The sequence below is a fragment of the Onychostruthus taczanowskii genome, unplaced genomic scaffold (assembly GCF_017590055.1).
Source record: "Onychostruthus taczanowskii isolate IOZ18803 unplaced genomic scaffold, ASM1759005v1 scaffold185, whole genome shotgun sequence".
Lineage (NCBI taxonomy): Eukaryota > Metazoa > Chordata > Aves > Passeriformes > Passeridae > Onychostruthus > Onychostruthus taczanowskii.
Window position 1 is genome coordinate 253,852 of NW_024499073.1, and position 27,907 is coordinate 281,758.

A 27,907-nucleotide genomic window follows, 5' to 3' on the forward strand; every position below is an offset into this window, starting at 1 on the left:
GCTGTAAGAATATATATATTATTTATCCATCTTTCAATGTACCTATACTTCTGCCTACCTACTTGCTTTCCTGCCTATATGCATCTTAACATAGATGATATTGGTATATCAAGTAGTGGAATTATGTTAATAGGCCTTGCCCATGTGATTTTTGCAACAGTATGCAAATGTTGGAAGGTCTTTTTTAATTGAGGAGTGATAGAATGACTGAAGTATTAGCAGCTGCTGTCCTGCTCTAGAGCAATCCCATTGCAGGAATGGGAAGGCAATCAGAAAAGTTTCTTACATTTGTTTCTGAAATATATTGTGCTAGAGCCATAATCATAAGAAAATCATAACACTCCATTTAATATACTTACCTAATTGCTTTATACTTAAACTGAATATTGCTAGAGAAGGCAGGCAGGGAGCAATATGCTGTTATAAATAAAGTAGGTGGTAAGCAGGTTTAGTAATGAATTCATTTTTCCATGGAAAAAAGAGACTTTAAAGAAGTTGTGTTTAGAAGTAAAGATAAGTTTAACCTGCAGAGATCATACAAAAAGTAGAAAGCTTCTCTAGGATTCAGGGTGCAGAATTTGTGGAGTTGAACTTTTCTCAATTAAGACACAGAGATAATTTAATTGGCTTAAAATATACAGTCAACAATATTTTTGTTCTGGTTTTATTTTTGTACTTTTGCTTAAAAAGTATCAGTAAAACTCTTTGAGTGGCACATTGATTCCATAAACTTGCAAATTTGTGAATTGGGCCCTTTCTTTATAAGAAATAGTCTGGAGAAGATCTTTTCCAATACCACAAGCTGAAAATTAGTTATATTTTCCATAGGAAAAATACTGTTTGACATTTTTAATACAACAAGAAGAAACTCTGTGATCATGCAAGTTTGTTCCATGTTTAGGTGCATGGCATTCTTAGTTATAAACAGCTACACTCTGCTGGATACTAGTGAAGCTGTTCTGATTTATGCTTACGTAAGAATATGGCATGTACTTGTTTCTTGTACTTGAAGAGAAAAGGAATATCTTTTTCTTGTTAAAGAAATGACATGGGTTGTTCAACTCACACCAGAAGTGAATGAAACTTGATCTCATCTTTAATTAATGAATTCTGCCTTCATGTGTTTATTATATGTGGGTTGCATTTGCCTAAGCTCTCACCTCCTAAACTAATAGCACCAGGAAGAACAAGTTGCCATGATATTCTTCTTTGCAGTCAAGTGTGAATGACCTATATACCTAAATCTTATATGGTTGTCTCATACATTTTATTTCATTCTTTTTAAAAGGTAGCAGAATAAAACATTTGAGAAAAAGAAAAACACATACTAACTAAAATTAACCTCAATTGCATAGAAAGAGTTAGTTTCTGAAGCAGCAGATAATGATTAAAAATTATGTTCATACTTATTGTTAGACCCACTCGAATACTAGCAACAGTTTATCTCTAAAGACAAAATATTTTGTTGAAATCTCTTGGATAGTGTGGAAACAAGCTGTGTTATTTTGCTTATGTTTTGACCTATTTTATCCCCATATACTTCAGATGTCACAGTGTTATATTTTAAATTGAATTTATCTAGAGTTCTTGTCATTGGAGTGCAGATTGTTTTTTTCTTATTTTTTTTAAGTTGGTTTCATTTTGAAGTGGAGATGTGAAAGAAATAATTTTCTGTTCTAGATGAAATCAGATTGTTTGAAGTCTGATTCATCTCCCACTGCACTTACTGACATACACTGTTCTTGAGTCCTGCAGAAAGGTGTATTCTGAAGGGTCCAATCCTTTCATCTATCAGATGCCTCAAACTAGTGCTAAATGGACTTTCTCTTCAATTTGGTCAGAGTTAAAGACGAGTGTTTTCTCAATGTAATAGTGATGTATGAAGAACTGTTGTGGCGATTCACAAGATACATAGATCTTTTGCTGCTTCCCAGTATCACAGAGGATATCCTCTGAGCTGTACTGTAACATGAGAGTTAGAGCTGACAGACATGTGTAACAGATAAAAAAAAAGTTTCAGATGTAACCACAACAGGGACATAGAAGTGAAAGTCTTACACAATGTGCTGCGCTGCCAAGTCAGACAGCACTGGGAGAAGTATAAAACATTGCATTAAGCCTTATTTCCTGAGGTGGTATAAATGGGCCCAGTGTTTGCAAGCTGACTCTATGCTGCTATAAGTCAGTGAAGAACTGAAGTAACACGTAGCAATTTGTTTTGAGGCTCAGCCTGTATTAAAGCTAGCAGCCAATTATCACCTAGTGTTAAAACAAATTATATCTTGCCAGCTTAGTGAACATCTATTCATTGTGTTAGGTGTTATGATGACTTAGAACAAAAAAGTGAAAATTCTTTTCACTTTCACTTTTCACTTCACAAAGGTGAAGGGCTTGCAAGCCAGGCAAAGACAAGACAGCATCAGAAAGGACCTAGTATAAAAATTCTCACCAGATTATAAAATAGGGTTTAGCAGAACTTAAAAGTATTATACTCTCAAGCAGCTATACCCACAATCAGTCCTCCCAAGAAGTCCTTTTTCCTATTGGGCCAGATTTTATAAACTACTTTTGGTACTTCTCGTGTTTTTACATTCTGAGTACATCACAGTTTTTGACACACAGTGTAAAGACCAATCCAGCTATGGCTTGAAAACAATAGGCTCCTTATAGTCCCACCAATGGACCTACTAAATGTGCAAATATATGCCTGATTGGTATCAGTGCACATGTGTAAATCTCTTTGAGACTGCAATCTCCTCAGATGAACCCAAAGAACCCTGTTTTTTTTTTGGATATAACGTAATGCATAAACTGGGGCAGAACATCACTTGTACAGAAGAGATCTTACATTTGGAGTGATCACTTCTGGGCACTCGGCCTAGCATACAGTAACCTGGAAGTGTTCATCCCTCACACCACAGTGGCAACATAGAAATGAACCAAGAGTCAAAAATTATATTCTGCTGCCAATGCTGTTGAAGTTTGGAGAATTACCTCTTCAGGAAAAACTGATAAACAAGATCTTAACAGAAAGGTGAGCAGAGAAGTGCCTTTCCTTTCTTTCTGAATGGAACATGATCCATTTAAAGCAAAATCTCCTGCTCCACATGGACGTGATTCCCCTGAAATGGCTGAAATTCAGTGTACATTGGAAGATTAGAATGCAGGGCCTGATGATATGGGAGTAGAGGTGTGCATATGGAGGTTGCAGATTCTCCTCTTTTATGATTGAAATATTTGAGTGCCCACATATGTGTAGCATGTGTGCATGAGAATTTTGAATCTTGGAACCCTACAGTTCTTCTGAGGCCGTGAAGTATTTCTAAATACTCCAAGTAATTTACTCAAATGCAAAAAGAGTAGAGGGAATTGCAGTCAAAAGTGTTCCTGTGTCAGAGCCAGAAATTTTAACTTCCCTTATCTTTAAGGTGCTGCCTGAGCCACACTTTTATTATATGGGAAACAATAACAAAAAAAGACCAGGCAGCATTAGATAGTACAGAATGCAAGTAGCTTACTACCTACCATTAATGTCTTTCTGAATCATCTTTTCTGAAATATGTCAATTTATTTTTTCTCAACCTTATAATTGTTTTAAGAGAAGTGTGCAGAGTGCATATTGTGCTTGTCACTATCTCCTTGATTCACTTTGAATTAGGGGTAGAGGAATTTGAGGTAGAGGCTGTTTGTAAAAGAGGGTGTTTAGCCAAATTTCCAGGTTTTCTCTTCTAATATTCCAGAAACCTAAAACCTTTTGGTTGCAAAAGAGGGATCTGAATGCAATGAGAAGATTCTTACTGATAACCATGGGAATGCACATGATGGGGAAGATTGATGTCTGCCCAGCTGGCTTATCTAGTCAGTTTCAAACCAGAAGGTGAAAGTGTGCTTCCTGTAAGAGGGCCTGGAAGTTTCAGTCTCCCTTGTGCTCTCTCTGTAGTTACTTTCAAAGCCAAGTAATTGGATCAAACACCAAACACCATGGTTTGAGAACCATGCTACTTCATTATCCTGACATGGTGTTCTTGGCAGGGTTCTCTTCATTACCTTAAACATGATATTTTCAGAGTCTAATGATATTGGAGCATAATGAATGCAAATGTCTCTGAAAAATGTAAGTGCAGGTTCGTCTGCAATGGTTGTGCAAATAGATAACAAATTAGATGTACAACATTTGCATGGAAGCCTGACTGCTCAATATGAGCTGACACTTTCAACATTTTTGTGGCAAGTAGTTGGTGCAAAAATCAGGATTGTAACCCTTATGTTAAGGCAGCTCTAGTTGGACAAAATGAAATATTTACAGCTTTCTGTGTTATTACTTGTTTTACAGTACCAGTTGTCAACTTGATCAGAGTGACCTTCTGTTGAAGGCTGGCACTGAGAAAACCTGTCTCATTAACCAGAGAGGAAAAGGTCACTCTCTTAAAAGTGATGTCTACTCTGCTTAGCTGCAGCTTAATGGCTGTGAAAATGGGAAGTTCCAGAACCAAATATAATCTTAAAATACCTGAACTCAACAGAGGAATTCAGTTCTCACTGAAATGTTCACAGGTCTATACTGTTTTAATACGGTTAAGATTCAACGCATGTGGCCATGGTATTTTTTGTAGAGGCTTGCAGCTGCTTAGTTTGGGAGATCCAAGATTCTTGGCTAGCAGGACTGGAAAAGTCCTCTGTTCTGTCTTAATTATGTTGGCCCCAAGTTTAATTTTAACAGCAATCAGCAGAAAGTGTTCTCTAAGCCAATCTTTACCATTTTTTTCTCTATTTTGTGCCAGAAAATCTAGGTGTTCTGGAGCCTGCTCAGCTAAACTGAAAAGAAGGTACAATATTTTCATTTAGTTAATCTGTTGAGAAATGTTGGGAAAAGAGCCTGTATTCAACTTGTTACTCCTGACTGCAGCTGGATAATTTTTTCCACAAATAAGGATGAAGACAGTAGTTTTCTGCTTTCAAGATTGCACCCCAAGTTAAATATTTGTGGGGAGGCCCCCGTTTAATTAGGGAGCCTAATTAATTAGGGAGCCTCTAATTTACTTACTGAGTAAATACTTACTCATGACTTCTTGGCTAAACTTGCAGGCATTTGCTTGAATCATACGTTTCCCTTTTTCAAGTAGGCCAAGGTCATGCCAAAACTTTAGCACAACAGCAAGGAAACATGGCTTATGTGTGCAGTTTGGAAAATGTTGCTGGAAACCCATCCGTGGAAACAAGCTTTGTGGTTGTGCTGCCACCAGTTCCTACATGCTCTCTTATACTAGAGTTCACCTCTTGACTCTTGAAGTAATACCTCTATGGCCAAAATAAGCTCTTACAAAAGTTATGCCAAAGGTCTTGCTATAATTTCCAAGTAGCTATAATTTCCAGTGTGGACCTCTGGCAGTACTAAGGTGAATGGTGGGTCTGCCTGAAGGCAGCTAACAATACATGCAAAGTTATCTCCCCAGCCAGACACAACAGCACAACTTCCAGAGAGTGTTGACTACTCTTTACTTTAAAAGACATACATGAATTCAGTAAAAAATACTTGAGAAGCATGTTGAAAATGCCAAGCAGAAAGAAGGAAAAAAGCAACAGAGAGAACTAGAAGACCAAGTTCTTGAAGAGCACATCTGCCTTGAAGAAAAACAAGACTTATGATTCATTAAATCTCCTTGTTGTAGCTGTACTGGAAAATGTTGAACAGAAAAGGGAAAGACTTAATTTGCCATGTTACCAAGAGACATACTGGTATTGACACTTCTCTGGCACAGCTGGTGAATTAAATCCTGACTTTTACTAGCATAAAAGAGCGGTTAATCTGGTAGTTCTAATGACAGAATGAGAGAGACTCAACTTTAAAAAAATGATCCAAGTTAATCAACCAAATATGTCCCAGGCATTTGTACCTCTCCTCTGCTGTCCCTGCACTTGCACTAGTCTAAACATAAGACTTTAAAATCTTTCAAATATATGTAGTTTCACCAAAGTGTTTGCTTTTCAGCACTCCAAATTGTAGTTACATGCTAAGACACTAACTTGAAGATGTTGTTCAAATCTCTTTCTGACTACCTGGGGGCTGTGCATAGGTCTGGGAGTGGGACATCTCGCAGCTCCATACTCTGCATTGTAACCTGTGCTTTGGTTTCCCATGTTGTAAATCAAGCAAGTTTCAAGGAGATTCTGCAGAAATCATAATCACATGTAACATTTCCATTGCATGGGGTAAGTCATGAGTTAAGTGATTATTTTCCAGAACACTGCAGCTAATATGATTTGCTGTTATTTTCCCATGTAGTGGAGTTTTAAGCAGCCAAGAAGTCCATCCATACAAGTGTGTGACAAAGTACCAGCTTTCATTTCAGAGGCCATGCAAAGAGTATGATTATTTAGTGGAATGGCTTCACTCTTTAATGGAAAGTAATCCATGTCAGGGAAACTATCACATATAATTTGGTGCAATTGAACTTCATCTTTAACCTTTTACTATGATTTATGTGATTAGGTCACCAGAGGAAGTGGTTTTGAAAGGCATGATTAAACACTTTAAGGAAGCAATTTATATTTTCAAGCACCTTGTGCAACTTCATTTTTCAAGTGTTTGTCCTTCCTCATCAGCCTGGCTGCACTGAAATACAGAAAAATGACCTTTGAAATACTATTTTATTTCTTTAATACAAAAACAGGTGAGAACAACTGAAGCTGCAATTGAATTGCTATTATTCTGATACAGTTTCATTAGTTTTTATTCTGTACAGTTGCAACACCTGTTTAACAGATTTCTACTGATTCAAAACAGCATAATAAACAAAATTTTATGTTGTTGATCTGCTGCAACTTACCTTGCTAAAACTAGCATCTAAAATTATAACCATTACATATTGCCTGGAGAAATAGACACCAAGACATAATTCAAAAAGAAAAAAGTTTTCAATCAGTTCAAATTCTTTGCTTTTAGCTCTGTGATGGGCTTATAGTTCTGAAGAGGGTGCTTTGCTGTCCATACACATCCTATCCTGTTTGGCTCCAGGCATCCATGCCAACAGATGATGAGAATCACATCCTATTCCAATGGTGAGCAGGTTATGACACACCAAAGTTCATCAGCTTATGCACAGGCAATAAAAATTTAAAATGTATGCAAACTAGGCTCCTAAGCTCAATAATGTAAGGCTTTTCACTGCCTTTGGAAGGAATCAAAGAAGAGAAGTAGGATGCTTATCAGCAGAAGTTATTACCATAAAAGGCCAAATTGAGCACCTGGCCCTTCCAAAACTTCCCCAGATTGCCAGGTCATGAAAAGGCAGACATAGTCACCAAATATGGATGTGAACAGGGAATATACAAATTCCCCAAGGTCACTGAAACTTGTTTCCTTCTGGTAATTGGAATTATTTCCATGCAACTGGATCTGGTTGCAGCTGTGTTGTTAAGGTTTGGGTTTAAATACCAAAGCAGAGCTAATTTTCCTCTAAAATTTTCATAGCCTGTCCCTGCTGAACTTCAGAGAGTTTAGCTATAAATTTACATACATTAACTCTATAAAGGGGCTTCACAATTCAAGTCCAATCCCTGAGACCTCAGCTCTAACCAGGCATATCATTCTTGCTTAACTGTACTGCTTTATACGACTCCTATCTAGGTATGCTGTCCTCTTACAGTGCCTCTGTACGTGCAGCAAACACAACATAACCTTTCGCCTACTGCCAGTGCTGGGGAAGAAATATCAGTCTGGTGGAAGGAATTTGGGGAAGGTCAGATTAGTGCCTGTTCAGTAAAGCAAAATTCATATAATTATTTTCCTTAACTTTCTTTGTCTCTGGGATGTCACCAAGAACCTTTCTTTTATGCCTGTGCATGTATCCAAAGAGAAAGATTAGGCCAAATATCGCAACTTGATGTTGAATTCTTCATATCACCAGTAAGCCCTGAAACCTCATAAGAAACTTCAGTACAGAGTAAGGAGTAGAATATGACAGCCTCACTCTGTGAAGATTAGACAAGTGAGCAGAAAAAATTACGGCATAGAAATGAGAAAGAGAAGAAAAAAGACCACAGTCCTTAGATCCTGTCCTGATCTCCTGAGAGAGAGAGAGAGGGAGAAAAATGAGAGCAAGGGGGACAATTCACTTCCTTTCACAGACAACCTGGTGCACACCTCTCATGTGAACTGGACCTTTTGTGCCATATTGTTTGCACATGTGAAGCCAGCCCTTCTGAGTCCTTCCGGAAGGGAATCAGCGTGGGAGGAGTTGATGCAGGTACACTGAACACTAGTCTCAAAGTGTTAAAGGAAGTCAGCTGGAAACAGTGCTGCCCCACCTCCATGGGATCCTTTCTTCTGGTTCTTCTAGTTACACCTTTCCTGTCCCAAAAGTCAGCATGTTCAGGACAAATCCTGCTTATGCCTGGTCCTTCACAAGGCCATTGACGTTGTATCTGCCTGATGATGAACGATTGCATGTCAGAGAAAAATTCAACAACAATAATTCAATATTTTTATTCTTTACACGAAATTTAATGGGAGAAAAAAAAATACATTTTTCCAGATATATTCAATTAGTTGCTGGCGTAGAGAAGAAAACAAAAAAACATTTGTGTGAAATCTTTACAAGTATCACAGTCATTAGATACTCAATGGAAGCAAATGTATAATAAAAATCAGTGTAGTACTATTATTTAATTTAAAGGGCATTTTCAGTACAGGGTAAGAAACAAATGCAGAGAAGTTATCCAAAAAGGGTTGTTTGGTTTTATTTTGGTTTTGTTTTGTTTTGTGTTTGTTTGTTTTTTCCTCCCACAACAGTGTGTGACTCAGTCTTAAAATGCCTGAATTCCTACTATGCTATGCTTCCCACCTCCTGCCATCAGCTATTTACTGAAAACCAAAACAAGATACATCACTTTTGAGTTATTCATACATTTATACAATGCCCCAGAGGGTCAGCTTAGTACCAGCTTCTTCCCTCGTACTTAAACCCTCAAATTTTGGAACATCTGTGCCAAGAGTAAATGGCTGAGGTCTGCTCCTATGGTGGATCTTCCTGAAGCTTGTGTTTTCAAAGATGGAAATAAAATGCAGGAGGAAGGACAAAGAAAGATCTTGAAAAGAGAATTACTTTTTAGCTATAAAAAACAGAGACAATAATGAAGACAAATCTTGAGAAAAAAATCATCACCATTAAAAACTAATTAAACATTTGCATTTCAGAGGTAAGTTTCTGTGCAAAAATTTAGGAAAACCAACTTAATAGTGAAGATTATTGACTGTAAATTGCTGCATATTTCTAAGTAAGTTATATGAAATATATTGAGGATTTAGTCATCTTTGCATAGCTGCATTATTATTCTTTTAAAGTGAGTAATTTATAACTGTTCTCAGAGATATTTTATCAGCCACTTATCTCCCCTAGCTGGACTTGTGATATGGAGGGATATAATGTATTTCTGTTTAATATTATAAGAACTAATCGGCCGACAACAGGAGGAGAAAAATGTTTGCCTTCATGGTTAAATATTTTATATTTGACAACAAAACTGCAATTGAAAATAAAAGTAATTTAATCTTTATCCCTTATCTGAACACTGAAAAATGTTGGTGACACAGTGAACTACAGTATATTTGCTGCATATTGCAATTTTTTTCTTATTTGTAGCTAAAGAGAACCATTTATTTTAGTGGGAAAAGTTCCTTGATGTGTGCTCACTTCTCCCACCCACATATCCTCTGGTACTGTGAAGACTTTTGTCCACCAGTGCGCTATATTCTTTACAGTTTTGGTCCACTATTACAACCTTTAGACAAGTTTAAGTGTCATTTTATGGATTTTACCTGCCAAAGGACAACTCTGTGTTTGAGATCACTATTTTCACTACAGCAGCAATAGGACAATTGTGAAAATACTTCTTCTATGCTGTTGGAATGAATTAATTTTCCATATTTTCCTGCAACATAATCAGTCTTTTTCATATCTCCTCAACCCTGTAAACAATGTTAGAAGAAGACAAGAAAAACACAAATGTAATTCACATTTCTTACTAATTTTTCATAAATGTTGTGTATTCTTCTGAATGAGAAAATATTTATGAGAAGTATATTAGACAGAGCAGCAAGTAAACCTTCATACTTACATCATTATTTATTTGACTTCTAGTGAGGCTAATTTCAACTCTTGAATAAGACAAATGGCTTATTCCAGAAACTCATTGAAGGCACGGATCCCAAAGGTGGAGACAGAGGTGTTTCTGCCTGAATCAGTGCAAGAATAATTATTCTGAGGTGCTATTTTTGACAAGCTGATTTGTCATGACTTCTTTTGGACTTCCTTGAACAATTTCTTTAACTGTTTGAAGCTGTAATTTAAACCCAGGGGTAGATGAAATATTTCCTAAAAAATGCAGTGACAAGCAAGCATTCATGGAGGGGATTGAAAATCCCATCTTGTTTTCTCACTTTACCTGTTGACAGTAAAAGTGCACATAAAGTATTTAGCAGATGCTTTGTCATCATATGAGAATAACTACCTCAATCTCTTCTAGGAGAAAGGAGAATATTTCTGTATCCATGGATCTTCTCAGCTCAAAGTATCCAAACTACAGCTTTGCTCTTTCAATCCTGCTCAGTTTGTGGAGTAAGTAATGGATATTTTCTATCTGGATTTTTCCAATGCTTGCCATGCATTTTCCCACAGCTTTTTCCCAGAGAAACCAATCTGTGATGTTCTGGACAATAGATCTGAGGGGTGGGTGGGGCCCTGGCTCATGGGGCCCCCGATGGGCATGGTCCACAGCTCCTTTCCAGGCTGGCAACCTCTCACAAGGGGGTGCCCCAGGGATCAGAGTTGGGCCCAAAGTGGTTGATTATCTTCCTAAGTGATCTGGACAATGGGATCAAGTGTACCATGATGATGCCTATGGTGATACCAGAGAGAGTGGGAAATAGTTCTTGGGAAGGGAAAGCCACCCTGCAGGAAGGCCTGGATAGCCTGGAAGAGTGGCTGGCAAGAACCTTATGAAGTTCAGCAAAGACAATTGCAAGGTCTTGCACCAAGGAAAACATAATCCAGGAGGGCAGCATGGGCTGGGGTCTTCATGGAAGGGGAACAGCCCTGTGGAAAGGGACCCAGGGGTCCTGGTAGATGTCAAACTCACACTGGGTGTACACAGTGTGCTGTGGAAAAGAGAGCCAATGCTGGGCTGCATCAAAAAGTGCATCATCTACAGAGATAAAGGCACCACTATCCCCCTCTGCCAAGTGCCTGTCAGGCCACTCCTGGAATACAGTGCTCGACTTTAGTCCTTAAACAAGGGGGCTGGAGATGGTCCAGAGAAGGGCCATAAAGACGATCCAGGGACTGGGAAGCCTGCTGAGTGAGGAAAGGCTGAGCCATTGGGGTTTGTTCAGCCTTGAGGAAGGAAGGCTGAGTGGAAACCTTATCACCATGTTCCAGTGGCTAAAAAGAAGATAGAAGCTCCCTTTTTGCCAGGAGGCACATGGAAAAGACAGAATGGGACAACAGGTACAAATTACTTCTGAGGACATTCCAATTGGACACAAGTGGAAAATTTTTCACAATGACAACAATCAGCCAAGGTAACAGTTTCATCCCCAGGAAATGATGGATTACATGTTGCACACTTTTATGACCCAGCTGCAAGGTGCATTGGCCCATCTTGCATAGATCTTGCTTTTGCCAGGAAAGGCTGGATCAGATGATCCTTGAGGTCCCTTCCAACCTAGTATTCTATGATTGTGTGAATTCAGGCCAAACTCCACTCAGTTTTATCAGAGAGTTAAAACATGTTAATTATACAGGCTTAGACTCCCTAGTTCGGGGTTTCTGGTTTGTTTTTTTTTTCAGCAGACTGTAGTACAATGAATATTTATTTTAGTAGTTCTTAACATCTAAAGTGTGTTCTTTTGTGATTTTATTATGCAGCAGAATGCAACAAGATTTGATTTTATACCTAGAATAAAAAAGATCTAGACTTGTCATAGCTACTATATAGTGTAAAATAAAATCATTGCAAATTTCTACTAATCCTGTTGACCTGTGATTACAGTCAAGTGGTTTATTATATCACAATCTGACTGTGCTATGAGTAAGTCAGGGCAATTTTCTTTGAATTGCAATTGCTCAGACAGGAACTTTCTTGTTTGGTTTTTTTTTCTTCACTTATTTTATGTTTCTCCTTCTAACTTTTACGTTTTATTTATGTGTTTATTTTTGTGTTCCGGGAATATTTCTGCCTTTATCTGGACTCTCCAAAAGCAGAACTTGTTTACAGATTCTCTTGTTTCCATTTTATGAAACATTAAACAAAACCATGCATGAGGACACTTCCATGTTGTAGATCATCTATAAATAAGACTTTATGTCCTGCAGCATAAGTCTCCCTGTAACAGGTACAAGATTAACCACATGGTAGTCCACATATGAGCAAGAACATTCACATAATATTATTAGTGCCAAGCCATTTCTTTCTGGAGATTTATTTGAAATTGGAAGCTGTATTTTAAACATTTATTTTGGCTTTCCTGAGAAAGAGGTTACAGAAACATTTTCACTCTGTCATGATGATATCTGTGATGTGAGGATCAGAGCAGATAAGAATGCCCTCCCACAGTCTGCAGGACCAGGAGAGGTCATGGCTATTCAGTCAGGATGAAGACTGCATTTTTTCTCTGGTGTTTCTGTCACTTTTCATTAATTCTGAGAGACCTGTTACTGTACAAATCAGGGTAAACAGAGTCATGTGTTGGATTAGACCTTTGTAATGAATCAATTTATTTCTAGAAAGCTGTAAAAATGAGCAAGGCCAAAATCCCTCAGGGCAGAAAATGTCATAGTAATTGCTAACACATTATTGTGCAGAGGAATGCCTAACACAACCCCTGTTAGGATATCATAGCTGCTTACTACTGAATTCTCCAGAAAGTTTATTTGATATGTCTAAGCTAATTATCAAAGTCTTGTTGATAAGAAGCAGCTCACTGGGCCTGAATGTGTCTGAACATAATGACTAAATTGTGAGAATTCATGGGCTTCTGCTTTGAATAATTAACTTGACTGTGTACAAAGCACACAATTTGGAAACTAATTTTGTCTTTACACAAAGCAATTTGTCCTTGTGTTGCCTTTGAAAAGTAAACTGTTCAAATGTGAGGCTATTATAATCTCCATTCTATTAAACTCTGAGCTTTCTTCCTGTCAGTACTTAGTGCATTGCTGCTCTTGCATTAGCACTTGCTGAAAACTGGAATGTGAGATTGTATCTTTTCCCTTCAAATAGAACAGCTGTATCCTTTAAGCATTGACTTTGTGGCAGAACCTTTTTTCTCTCCATGGTGTTTAATATATTCAAAGACAACAGCTTTTCACTGGACTGTTAACAGAAACAAATGACAGTTGATATGCACGGGGAGTACAACTGACTTGACAGGAGGGAACGTCCCCTGGATGAAATCTGGACAATATTAAATTTAACATCAAAACACTGCCAATTGCTGCTCAACCCCTGCAGAGACTGGAATTGCACTATTCAGATCACAGGTATGATTCTGTCCCTGCTGTGTCACTGTTGCCAAGAATATTTCTCTGGCTGCTATGTGATTCTTTGGCTGAAGGGAATGGTTCCCAGTCTACTTCCCAGTGAACACTTTATGGCTAAATGACAGAAGTCACCATTGCATTTGGTACTTTAAGCATAAGAATTAAAGTATGGAACCAATAATTTTTTTTCTGTTTTCTTTCTTCCCTTCCTAAAATTGAAGAATAATAATGCCAATGCCAATGCCAGTGGTACATACCTTCTGCATTAACAGGTCACTCAGATCCCTCTTTGGGTAAAACAGGAACACTCCACAATATCTTGTCCTGTTGCAACCTCATTGTCAGGGACTGAGTGAAACAGCCTATAGCTTCAGCCAGAGAGCACTGGACATGATCTGTGGATTCTTTGACCAGTTGCTGCCCCTAGATAAGGAAAAATCTATATTTTAAATAGAACTGACTGGTTCAAAGGGAGAAAAACAATAATAATATGTCTAGGTGAGGGTTTACTTCCAAGTCAAACAGTCATCCATCCCTCCAGAAAGAAGTGCTGGCATACTACAGCCTTCTGCTCAGACTTTTTTTGAAACGGTAGAGTACGTCAGTTTCTTTTGAGCTATCTTTAGAGGTAAATTTCCACAGTTTTATTTCTCTGTTGTATTATATTGGAAAACACATTTTCCTTCAAGTTCTGATGGAATGCATTATGAATAGGAGCTTATCAGTCTCTGATGCCAGCACCATGCCTCTAGGAATTGCTTAATATACTTGTCATTCAAAACACTTTCTCATATCCCTGAACCCATTGTATTCTGTGAAATTTAACAGGCATCCATCTTTGTCATCCTAGTAATGTTACTTTTGAGATAAGGAGCATGGAACTCCAATGACTTGCTTAAATCAAACGATACCTATTTTATGCTTTAGCCTTGATTTTTAAGTCAATCTGTTTTTAGAGACAAGAGACATAAAGTGACATTTATACTAAATTTGCATGGTCTGTTCTGGTCCTCACCTGTAATTATCATGGTTTAAAATTTTCTCAGTTTACATTAAGCTATATGAAAAGTCTGGATTTAATATAGTGAAGGATAAAATCGAGGGTTAGATGAAACTGTTTCCTCAAATTTGTAAGTGGCCAGGGTGTACAAGGAATCCTGCTATGTAAGAAGAGACCTAATTAGATGCATTAAAGGAGCCTGCCAATGGAACACAAGCAGCAATCATCACCTTCAGTGTGAGCAGAGAATTTTTCTACTGTTCAAAATGTGCTCCTCCCAACTATTATTTTCATATTCCTACAGGCTGTAAGGACTGAAGCCCATTTCCTTCCCCTATGCTGGATTTATAAGTACTCTTAACAATGAAACTGTGTGCTGTGGATAATGAAACTTAATAAATCTTATTCCTTCTAATCTTGTGGTTGCTTCTCTAAAATCTGTAGAGAGTTGGGCTACATCTGCCAATTTATCAGCTTAATTCTGGCTTACTATTTAGTAAGGTTTACAAAAAAAAATAATTTCTCTCTAGAGGGAGAATGGTGAAATGTGCAAAGCATTCTCTGATTGTGGCTGCAAGTTATCTAAGAAATATGCTGCATGACCTTCAGAGACCATACTAAAATAAGCAGAACCAGTGTCTTTTGACTGTTTTTGTGCTGTTTTTTACGTGAAATGAAGCTCAGTGATTCAAAACACATGATGTTTATCCTTGTATCTAACCCTTGTTATGGAAGCCTCTTTTCTCGCATCTAGCTGTAGAAAACTAGTGCGTTCAGGGAAACTTCCTCTTGAAAAGCTCTGATCCTCTTCCATTCCTCTCCCTAATAGTAGATCAGTAGCACTAGGAGGGTCTACTGGGAGGGCATCCCTGTTCTGTTTGTCCTGCTATAATCTTCATACCTTGTCTTCAGCTGCTGATCAAAGTCACAGCAGAAATAGTATTCCAAGCTGGCATGATCTGCTACGGGATAACGCTGTGCTGTATGCCTGCTGTGTAAAGCACAAACTTTGGAAAGCAGTCTTCTGGGTCAGACCAGAGTGATCACATGTAGATATTTCATGCCACTGAAGCTGCTAGGCATTTGTTTTGTGGTGGTGATTTCACTAGTTTCAATCAATCAAACCCTTCCATTTCTGTTGACCAAACATATTCTTCATTTATGCATCATATCCTGAGTATGAAATAATCATGAAAGGTGGCTTAAAAAATTAAGTGACATTTTCACTTCATCAATGTAAAAAACCCCATATTCTAGAATTTTTTGAGCTATGTGTTTACTTCATTGAATAATCTTTGTTGAAGTTTTTTACCCCATCTAAGAAATATTTCAGGAAAAACTGGAAAAAATTTATCTTATTTGAAGGGTGAATTTCTGATACATGACTTTATAGCAGTAATAGTTATGTTCAAAAACCAAAACTAAACAACTGAAATAATTTTTAGTTCTGACATTAGCTTTAATTGTGGCTAACTCATGGAGGAGCCATATGTTTTTTGGGCATACTGAAGTTAAAACAGGATAAAATTGTCATGCGTGAAAATTCTTTAGTCAGGAATGAGTTATACTAAAACAGTTTTGTTATTATTTGAGATATTTTTGTGCTTTCTAAAATTACATTGTTAGAAGTTTTTAAAGGTTTGAATTTTGGGTAATTGCTTAATGGATTCCTTATTTACATTATATTTTTTAAAATGAAATTTTTAACATAGTGTTGTGAGTAGGGACACTTTCAGCTCTACAAGACTTTTTCTCATTTTAGGGAGAAAAGGGTTTTTTTGCTTTTTTGTAATTGACAGTCTAACTCTTGATCTAACCCCAATGCATCACTGCTCTCCTTTTCTTCTGGATAGGGGAAAAAGACTAATTGTTTAAGAATTGGAGGGACAGTGGAATAATATTTTTTATTCAGAAATATTTTATTCAGTGAAATAAAAATGCTAAGAACAAAACATTTAAAGAATATGGGCTCAGATTCCCTGTAATCTATCTGCATCTGGGAGGAGACATGAAGTAGAAAACTGTGCTGCAAAGGACCTTCATGTGCTTGAAAGGTTGTTGTAGAGTTAAAATGTATTTCTTGAGGACCTGTTTGTTATTGTAGAAGTATACTAGACAAACTTTGTAAAGAATTTCAACCTGGCTGCATGACTAAATTTTCAAGAGGCAAGAGCATACTTAATATACATTTCACATTCGTTTGTAAATAATTTAATCTAAAACTCACAAATTTATATATGACAGTCCTGTTTGCAAATGATTTAGAGGAGATAAAAATAATAACAGTAAAGGAGAAAGGATGTAATTGTGGAACATAATTGATTACAACACTGTTTTTCCATTCAGGGTTTTACAGTGGGAGTATAAATTATGAAGCAGAAGAGCAGGGACAGGCACTTTGTGGGCATTGCTGATGGAGTGACTCCAAGTGGGACATCATAATAATATTCCATCTAATACTAATTCTTTCATATGAAAACATATGCGGAAGTTAAAAGGGAAGATAAATTACATGACCGTGATTTTGTTGGCACTTTCCACTTTTTTGCTTTGTGCTCTTGGGCTGTTTTGTATTCTTGTGCTATTTTCCCACTCAGGGATAACACATCAAAATTATTTGTGTCTGTGACAACAAAGAAGTTCATTGCTCTTTCAAGTGTGAGAGCTATTGCCAAAATTTTGGTTACTGTCATGAGCTTCAGTGAAACAGATCCAATACACAGAATTTTAGCAAATATGTATAATCTAGGTTAATTAGGCATATGTGAGTGGAAGAGGAATTACTGAAATTCAAGTAACAAGTGAGGAAAGCGAAGAGAGGAAATTTTGAATATACTTTTAAATATATGTATATGTATATATATATAAAGAATATATATATATATATATATATATATATATATATATATATATATATATATATATATATATATATATATATATATATATTATATATATATATATATAAAGAATAGAGTAATTACTTGAGAGATGATACATTTGTTACCAACTGGGAATTACAACCTTGCCATGCATGAAAAAATGAGGATGTGCTGAGTGATTACTTGTATCAATAAGGCCTATAAATAAAGCTTGATTTTTGCCTGTCTTAAAATGTTAACTAAAGCAATGTACTCTAGTGCAATTTCAGAATTCTGCTATCGTATCTTGCTTTTTGATACATTTTTGCATTTGCTTTGAGCTATCAGGAGTGACTATCTGAGTGATTACTCAAGTGAGAAGATGATAATGAATAAAGCTTCATGACTTGAACATAGAAAATGACTCAGAAATTACCCACTTAAATTGCCCAGTAAATTACAAAGAAGGAGAAATGACAGATTTTGCATATTTTGGCAAATTTTTTACTGGTTTCAGTGGAAAAATGTATGCTGGGTGTGTTATTTTTGTTTGCATGCTTGTTTTTGTTTCTTGGGTTTTTTTCTCCTTCTGCCTAAAAAAGGTTGGTTTTCATTGTGTGCTTTGTAGTTTCCTTTGGTTGTTTGTTTTGCTAAAACATGAGATGTTTTTCTTAAATTGAACTTTTCTAGGTTCCTTGTTAACTAAAAGCAGATCCATGCCTGTGGAAGTAAAACCCAGTGGCTGTATGGTTCTAGGGCTTTTTCAACCTGGTTAAGTTCTTTGTAGAGTCTGTAAGTCTGTAAGTCTGAGTAGAGGTTATGAGCATCCTCTGTAGCTCCATCTACCCAAATTAACCCTAAAATATTGTACAGCAAACATAAAAATAATGAAACTTACAGTTTTAGTGAAACCTACTATTTCCCCCTTGTAAATGAATTTCTGCCAGTTTGAACAAGAAGACTCGTATCATTTATCAAGACAAAGACAGTGGTACCTCAGATGTTTTTACCTTTTGAAGGATCAGGGTTGTGGAAGAATTCAGTGCTTGTGACAAAATCCAGACTCCCACAAACTTTGCATAGTCATCAATTTTGATACAAATTACTCCTTTAAATGGCTGCAGATTGCAAACACTTTCAGACTTTTTGTCATTCTGTCTCTATGCCACCAGAATAGGTACATGGAATCTGGTGAGCCATATGCAAGAGAGGCTGTTGCATCAGAGGAAGGATGGATTTGGGTTGAAGAAAGTGTGAAGGAAGCTTGTAATTGTGCTTCTAGGTTGTAAGAGCTCTTGTTCTGAGGACAGGTTTTAAAAAAGAATTTTTTTTTCTGAGTCAAGTTGTTTTGTCTGTGATGGTAAATGGTGAATGACCTTCCTGTCCTTACCTTGGCCCACAGTTTTTCGTAATTTCTCTCCTCTGACCAGCTGAGTAGGGTGGTGATAAAGCTGCTTCGGTGGACAGTTGGTGCCCAGCCAGGGCCAAGCTACCATGATCTTAAATCTGTTCAGAAGCTGCAAATTGTACAGAATTTATTGACCACTTGATAAATAAAACTGTGTTTCTTTCCTGAGAACCATAAATCTGTGGTCCACAAAAGATCTGAGTCCTCCATACTACAGAGAATGCCTTTTTCCCAAAGTACTTGGCCATGGTTGCCATCCATGTGGGAAGCTGCCTTTTCATGGAATTGGGAAAGGCGTCTGTGCAGGTGGACAGGGCCTTATGGCTAAGATTACTCACCAGGTTTTTTGTCTGGTGGAGCAACAATTGTTCAGAATGACGTTAAAACAACCATCCTCCTGTTCTCTCCTGTTCACCCGAGCTCAGGCTTAGCTGAAAGAAAAGGTCAGGGAATTTCTTGCTGGAGAAAGAGGGAGGAGGGAACTGGAGCAAGGCTTCACTGACTGCATAGAAGGAATTAATTTTCTGTATTCTCATTTCACTCTTTAAACAGTCAGGGTTTTCAGTCTGAAGAAATTGTTCTGGTATAAGCAGGATGGAAAAGTGCTGATGATTTTAATTTTAGGATGCACACAATTTAAAGATAGATGGAAAATGCTTCATGGGAGCTTCAAGAGTTCTCTGATGAAGTAAAGAATAGACCAAACTAATCTGAGAGATGCTAGCTTCCCTTGTCTGAAGTCTTCTTTCCACTGCTAGTAATCCTTCTTTCCTTCTGCTTCTTCAATTTATTCATGTCTTGATTAGCTTTCTCTTTAACTAAATTTAGATATTGAAAAATATGTTTCTTTTCAGACTGACTTATGCTGGTAGTTTGTTGTCATTGTCAGAGAAAGTGAAAGGGATTGAAGAAGCTTCATTTCAGAAAGGACTTCTTGACCCATAAAATACTATTCTTCATGTTGCTTACCCCTTTGTCAGGTGTTTGGATTGAGCTGATGTGCAGGTAATAAACTTTAACTCCTAATTCCTGTGGAGCTGTATGTCTGAAAGGGTATGTTTAAAGATCAATGGTTCTCATCTCTATAATAAGCACTGCCTATAATTTAATGCTCTGTTCTAGTAAACTGTATTTCTAATTTTATTTTAATGGACAATTCTCGTGATAATATTGCTATTAAAAAAAGAGACTAAATTTTAATTTTTAGTAAAAGTATCAATAATTTCAGTAGCCAAGAGAGAGGAGCAAAATTTAAAAAAGGAAAAAGATCAAACTCCAGAGTATCCAGAGTTGTGATATTTTAAAAAATTTTAGAAAGAAGTAAACTGAGGCTAGTATCAGATTATATTGCATACAACACTTTTTAGACCTTTTTTTTTTTAATTTCTGGATATAAATGCTTATAAAGAAGGCTACATTGGGCTGTCAAATAATATTGTCCTGAGTCACAAATAAGATAAAATAGAATCATAGAATCATAGATCATTTAAGGTGGAGAAGCCATTAAAATAATTTAGTCCATCTGTAAATGCAGCATTTCTCAGTCCACCACTAAACCACATCCCTTAATACTGCATCTATACATTTTTTAAATACCTCCAGGGGTGGTGACTCAAATTCTTTCCTGGGAATTTTTTTCCATTGTCTGAACACATTTTCATTGATATTTTTTTTCCAACATCTAACATAAGCCTGTCGTGATAAAACTTGAGTCCATTTCCTTTTCTGTTACCTGGGAGAAGAGTCTGACTCCCATTGCTCTGAAGACTTCTTTCAGGTAATTGTAATAAAATAATTGCAATTGTAATAAAATCTCAAGATGTTGGAAGAGAAGGAAATTTGGTGTAGCGGAATAATTTCCATAAACTTGATGTTTGTTAGGTACAAAATAATTGTACTAACAGTTTCCAGGAAGTCTAATACTTGTGGAAAGTGAAATATAAACATTTAGCAGAGCATGTTGCTTTCTGACCATACTTGAAACAATAATTTCCCAGTTTGTGATCCAAAAAGATGTGAAGTGCCTGATAATGATAACATCTTCTAAGCTCATGTGTTACAGGTGTCCTTGTCACTCAGGTAGGGGTTTATTGACCTTCTCACTATATCTGTACACCCAGTTTAAGTTCCCACCACTTAGACAGCATCCAGCCCCTAACTTATGCTAGCTATTTATCAGGGCCAAATTTCAGGGATTTCCCTGCAGTGCCTGTCATGAGATTCTCAGTCAGTTCTTCTTCACAACAGAAGTGGCCTGTGCTGTGCTGTGTAAAGTGAGAAACAGCTGTGTCTGAATTGAAAGTTTTGCACTAAAAAACAGACTTCCATCAACATCTCTGATTTCTTCATCATAATCATGACATATAACATTTTTTTCTTTTTTTTTACTAGAAAACTTTGTATTGGTGCATCTTGTAGATTTCAACTGGCTCATGACCACAACTAATAAGACACTTTAAAAATAATATCAAATGTCCATTCAGAGATCGTGTCCTTCTATTAAAACCTTAATACAGGTTCTCTTTTTTGCACTAAATTCCTTAGAAGAATTTTGGGAAAATCTTTTTGTCAGGGCTAATACTTTTTTTCTTAAGATGAATCCAGGTTTCAAAGAAGTATAGAATTTTCCATGAATATGGAATGTCTGATATGTTTTATTTTGGTTTACATAAATATAATAGTCTAATTTTTGAAATTGTCTTGTTTGACTGTGAACAGGAAAGGTGTTTTATCATCCCCACTGCTATACTTTTTTTTTTTTTTTTTAAAATCTGTCTGTCTAACTAGAGTTAAATTCTCACCTCTTTCACTGATCTTTTCTAACTGAAATCTATTGAGCCAGTTACAGGCTAGTGACACAAGGTACTATAAATTTCAGGATTGCACCTGGCCTAAATGCGCATCCTTCTCTCCTGCCTTTCTTTCTTTTTCATGGGAAGTTCTATCTTCAGGGACCTGATTCCTCCTTCAGACGCACTGTTAATTTTGTATTCTGTAGAAACTCTTATGTGTGCACACCAGTGTTTGTGTATGCACATGCATGCTGAATTCAAGTCACTTCTCCTTTGCTCATGATTATTTTCCGGTCACATTGCAAAGGGTATATAAAAGATTTCTAGATTAAAATACAGTTACTACTTTCTGATGTAATAGCACAGATTAAAAGCACTTGAATATAGCTGAGTTGCAGTAGACACAATTGGAAAAACTTCATCACTCTTGGACTGTCTTGAAGGGTAATGATTAATGTACCATTGCAGGATGGTACATTGCAGGATGATGTATTTGCCTATAGATTACTGTTTGAATTACTGTGCCTTCTTTATGACATTGTTTCCAGAGATGTCTGAACATTTCATTTAAAGATCAGAGAAGAATTAAAGCCTTTTTCTTTGCAGAAAGTTAGGGGAAAAAAAAAAAGAAGTAGAAAGAAGTTCTTATGTTTGGAAGAAACTGTCTGTGCATTGGTTTCTGCCCATGAAGGGGAACAGAAAGGAGTTTCAGCCATTCCAGCAGTAAGTCAGTTACATTGGGGCCCATCTTAAAAGTCTCTATGCAAATCCAGACAACATAGGGAGTAAACAGGCGGACTTAAGAGGTGCGGGGAAGCCTGCAGGGGTATGATCTTATTGACATCACAGAGATGTGGTGTGATGCCTCTTATGACTGGAGTGCTGAAGTGGAAGGATTCAGGATCCTTAGGAAGGACTGGCAAGGGAAATGAGGAGGCAGTGTTGTCTTCTATGTCAGTAACCATCTGGAGTGCATGGAACTGCTCTTGGGGATGGACTGTGAGCTTATGGGTTGTAAGACCCCAAAATCGTGCTTGATGAGACTTTTAAAAGAGCTTATGATTGTTCATATACTCTGAGTTAGACTCACAGGAGAAATACCATCAAGAGGATGTTCTCAAGAGGTCAAAACAACAAAATAGACTTTACTGGAGACTTTAGAAAATCTGAGAAATGTGGCAAGATGTTTAGGGCAATATTCAGTCAGCATAAAATGCTTCCTTCTCATATCATTGCCTTAGCCTATTCAACTTAGTAAACTGTAAGCCCATTTGATTTTAAGTTACTAAAAAAATCTAAGAGGGAATTAAGAAGAAAAAGAAATAGCTGTGTGGTACAGTTGGCACACTGAGTAAAGGGATGACATCCAGAGGAACTTTGACAGGCTTGAGACAAGGGCCTGTGAGAGCCTTGTGCATTTCAACAAGGCCAAGTTCTGCACGTGGGTTGGAGCAAACCCAAACACAAATGCAGACTGGGGGCAGAATGAATCAAGTGCAGCCCTGGGAAGAAAGGCTTGGGGGTGTTGGTGGACAAAAAGCTCAACACATCTTGACAATCTGTACTTGTAGCCAACAAAGTCTCTTGTGTCCTGGGTTGCATCAAAATAAGTGTAGCCAGGAGATCTACCCTCCTCTTGTGAGAACCCGCTTGGAGTACTTGTTTTTCCAGGGAGTCTGGAGGAGAACCCCTAAAGTGATCCGAGGTCTGTAGCATCTCTCCTGTTAAGAAAGGCTGAGAGAATTGGTGTTCAGCCTGTAGACGAAAAGGCTCCAGCAAACCTCACAGCAGCTTCCCAGTACCTGAAAGGGGCCTTGAAGAGAGCTGGAGAGGGCATTCATCAAACATGACAGTCCGCAGAAAAATGGCCTGATGCTGGAAGAGGGTAGATTTAAATGGGCTATTGGGAAGAAATTATTTGCTGTGAGGGGGGTGAGGCAATGGACAAGGTTGCCTGGAGAGGTTCTTGATATCCCATCCTGAGAAGTGTTCCAGGCCAGGCTGGATGGGGGTCTGAGAAACCTGGTCCAGTGAACAGTGTCGCTGCCCATGGCAGGGCAGTTGGAACAAGATGTCCTTTATGGTCAGTTCCAATTCAAACCATTATATGATTCCATGATAAAGGACGGTGGTTGGACTAGATTCAAATGGGTAGGAGAGCTAGCACAAGTGGATTCCATTCCTAAGGGAGTATAGAGGTCACATAAAGAAATACCACAACCACCTTCCTCCAAGATAATTTAAAAATTGTTGTGGAGTAGAATAGAAGAAAGTATTTTTATACTTTAATATTTTTAACACTTTTGTATTTAGTTTTAAGAAATTATTTCTCATGAAGCAGAATACATTTTATTTTTTTTCCTAATTAATAACTTGTGATAAAATAGCTGACAAAATAATTATAATAAGCATTACATTGACACAAATAAGAAAAAATCTGAAATATTTCACAAAAAATATTTAATGTTTTTATTTGAGGAATATTAAAACTCTCATGGATACATTCAGAAATAAACTGTAAGATTTACAATTAAGATAATGATGAAATTTTAGGAGGGATTTCATGGGATGCAATTATTTATCCGTGCACATAATCTTAAGATATATATTCATTTTTGTCAGGAAGCAAAAATTCCACTAAGTAACATCTCTGACCAATTAAAATGAACTCATATTGACCTTGAGTTCTGAGCAGAGACCCTTGTGGACAATATTAATCATTAAAAGCAATTATAGAGGTATTGAATTAATAATTTTCAGAAGACTTTTCTCACTAGAACTAGTAATGAAATGAGCTTTCACTCCTGCAGTAAATTAATATAAAAGCATAGAAAAGATCATTGCCATTATCTATTGGATCTAAAAGACAAGAACAATGATAGAAGAGAACAGTTTACCAAAACAACATGGAATAACTGTGATTTCAATGAAATATCTAGTTTAGTATATTTTTGTTTTGCTTATATTGTCACTTTTATTATAAAACACTGATGATGCTGTTTAATAAGGTACATCAAATTAGAACACTAGAATAAAGTATAAAATGTAACTTTCAAATGACACGAGCTGCAGTATGCTCTTTCTTGAATTATTTTGAACATTTTCCTTTCATCTTGATGCAATCAAAATGTTTCAATGAAAATGTAACAATAATATAGAATACAGTTTTCTGCTAAGAAAATGTTGTTTTGAAAATTCTCCAGTGGATTTAACACTTTTTCCTAACGAAGTAAGCAATCAGATAACAGATATAGTATTTTGTCAAATTGACAGTGCTCAAAATTCCATGTGACTCCACTGCAGCATCTCTTACATGCGGTTCCTTAGTCAGTTTTGTTTCAGATTCAGCCATTTGTAGATATGCTGTATGGGATATCATTTGTTCTGTGATGTAAAAGCAAGAACCATGCCAAAAGAGATTCCTCAATTGCCAAAACTTCTGCAAGGCTATTATGGTGTAAAAGAAAATTGTCCAGATAAACTCTTCTGCATCTCTTCTGGCTGCAACCTTTGCTATCAATATTAGTCTGCTAGTTTCCAGTGTTACTTACAAAGAGAAAAAAAACCCCAAAAATGTAGTTACACTGGTAGCTTTTTCTTTTTCTTTTCCTTTCCCTTTCCCATTAGAACTTTTTTCAAGTTTCTCCTAAAATTTTAAGGTAGTTATTCAAGCATGGGACTGGGCACACATATGGACACATGCATGCATATACCTGCACATACACAAACACAAACAAGCTCTTCAGAATAGGAGGGAAAAGCTGGTTTAACTTTGCCAGTGTAAATCTGTAGATCATTGGATACGAAGATCACAGAAAAAAGCCATTCTGTTTAGCTCTAATTCCATTAGGATCGTGTATGTTTTGAATAATAGGAAAGAAATAACACCAAAATCTTCAGATTTATTTGGCTTCTTCCAAGATTTATGGCAGCCTTTTCAAGGGAAAATAAAACAAGCCACAGGATTCATATCCATATTGCTTTCTTTCTTATCTTTCATTATTTTATAAATGTTACTGGATAAATCAACCTTTGGAGACAATAAAATGGAACAATTTTTCCCCTGAAACTTCAGTGAGGTCTTCTTTGTTTTGCAGCTTCCTTCCTCCATCTATGTTGATTTTTTTTTACTGTTTTCCCAAAGTTTTATACACATTTGCCTGTCTGTTTGCCAAACATGATTGTGTTTTTTTCCATTGTTTCATGCTGAAAAGTATTATGTTTTAGTTTAGCTTGTTACTGTTTCATTATCCATTCCTATTTGTGTTTGACTCAAATTGATTTTTAAAACAAATATTTCAGTCAAATCTGCTGGACAGATGAAAAAACATAGCTGGTTTAAACACAGACAGGAAACAATATAATACCAAATTTATTCTTTGGATGCGTAGAGAGAAAAAGCCTTTTTCTTTTTGTGTTTCTGTAAGAAAATAAACTTCTTTGCTTTCTTTTGTTCTTTAGATTCTTTTTCTTAATATTTCCACTAGAAATATCTCTCTCCTTTTTATAATAGCAACAACTTTATGTACTTAATAATAGAGACTTAGTACCATTAATAATATTTGGGAGACTTTGGAAATAGTGGAACAATATACAATTTGCTTGACAAAATATGTTATGTACAATCAGAGAATTACAGTATAACTCAGCCTTCATATTTATTTTTTCATGTCCAGTATCTTAGGTCCTAATGCCCATATGTTATAATCTAATTAGCGGTGTTTTACAATTCATTTTTCAATGTTAGGAAGATTTCCCAGCTGGCATGAAGCAATAGAAGTGTTTACTTTCTTTTAGGCCTTTGTGTCCCCAGGTTTCAAAGAGCCCATAAGACCTACAGTGACAAAAAATAAGTTACTTTTTAATCCCTGGAAGGGCCTCGGACTACTTTTATGGTGACAATGAAATATCTATTTTATCACTGCAGCTGTCATCATTCTTGTAACGAGGGACAGTTGCTGTTTTTTTCTGGTCAATTGTACCTTCAGACAAAATATTAAAATTTTTAATAAGGTTCAAGATTAAAAAAAAGGTAAAGTATGTGGTTCATGGCTCATATTTAGCAAGGAAAAATCCATATTGGTAAGGTGTTATGGCACCAATTAAATGACCTAAGAATAGCTACAATATATTTCTAAGAGATATGGCAAAAATTACTAATTTTAACATTGCCAGCTATATTCTTTTCCTTCCTAAGAATAGCTATTCTTCAAGATGTCTTCCAATCCCATTGAAGTAGAACTTTTCAACATTGTTAGGATTTGGTGTGTTTCCTACAGATTCACCAGATGTCAGAACATCGGTGAATGTTAACAGAATGTTAACTTTTTTTTTTTTTCCTCCATTTTCCTTTAAGAGTATTGTATTGTAACCCTTTAAGACAAAAATTAAACCAGTTTTTCTACAGTAATTAAAGCAGTTTTATATACAGCTATGACAATGAATTCATGGGTAACCTGTGGGGTGTATCCAAAAGGGTTGGTCTTTTCAAGAGAAGGTGTTAGACTTGTTTTGAGTTTTGTCATATCAAATGAACAGAATTACTCAGGATTCAGAAGCTTACTCTCATATTGCTTTTTAAACAGACCAGATTAAGCAGAAAAAAAATTACAGTTTTGTAGTTTTAAATGGGCTGTGTGTCTTGGATTTTGCGAAGTCCACAATTACAGGTGAATAGAAATGAACATAAACATTCCAAGCAAGACCATGTCTAGTTTTACACTGAAAAATACTCTGTCACTAGTTACAGTTGCATTAGGAAGCTATCAGAAACCTCACATCTTTCATAGATGATTATTTTGTTTCTCCCGTCCTCAGAGATGAGATCTCCACTTTTTTTTTCCTTTCCTTTTTTGGTGGTCTAAATCCATTTAGCAGCTATTTAGATTCTAATGCTGGGCTACTGGGCATTCACAGGAAGGTTGGAGAATCACAGGGCTCAGTAGAACAACACAGAGTATCAGATCTCACGTTAAAGTAAATCCTGTTTCAAGTCCAGGGTTGAATTAGATTTCTTCCAGAGGCACTTTCTAAAATATTCTGTTATTCTTTGAGCAGAGCCCTAAAGACTGTCAGCTGCCCACACAGACAGCTGAAAATTTCTTGTAGTCTTTGTTAAGCCTGTAAGATTGTTGACATATTATGAAGGACCAGAACGCCTTGCAATTTAAACTATGACATTGCTCAAAATCCCAGGGTATTTAGGATTTTTTTTCCTAAATACATAGACTGCTCATTCCAAGCATACACTTCTCACACTGGCAAGTCAGGTTCATGACCGAGGTGATTGTAATGGCACAATTATACTC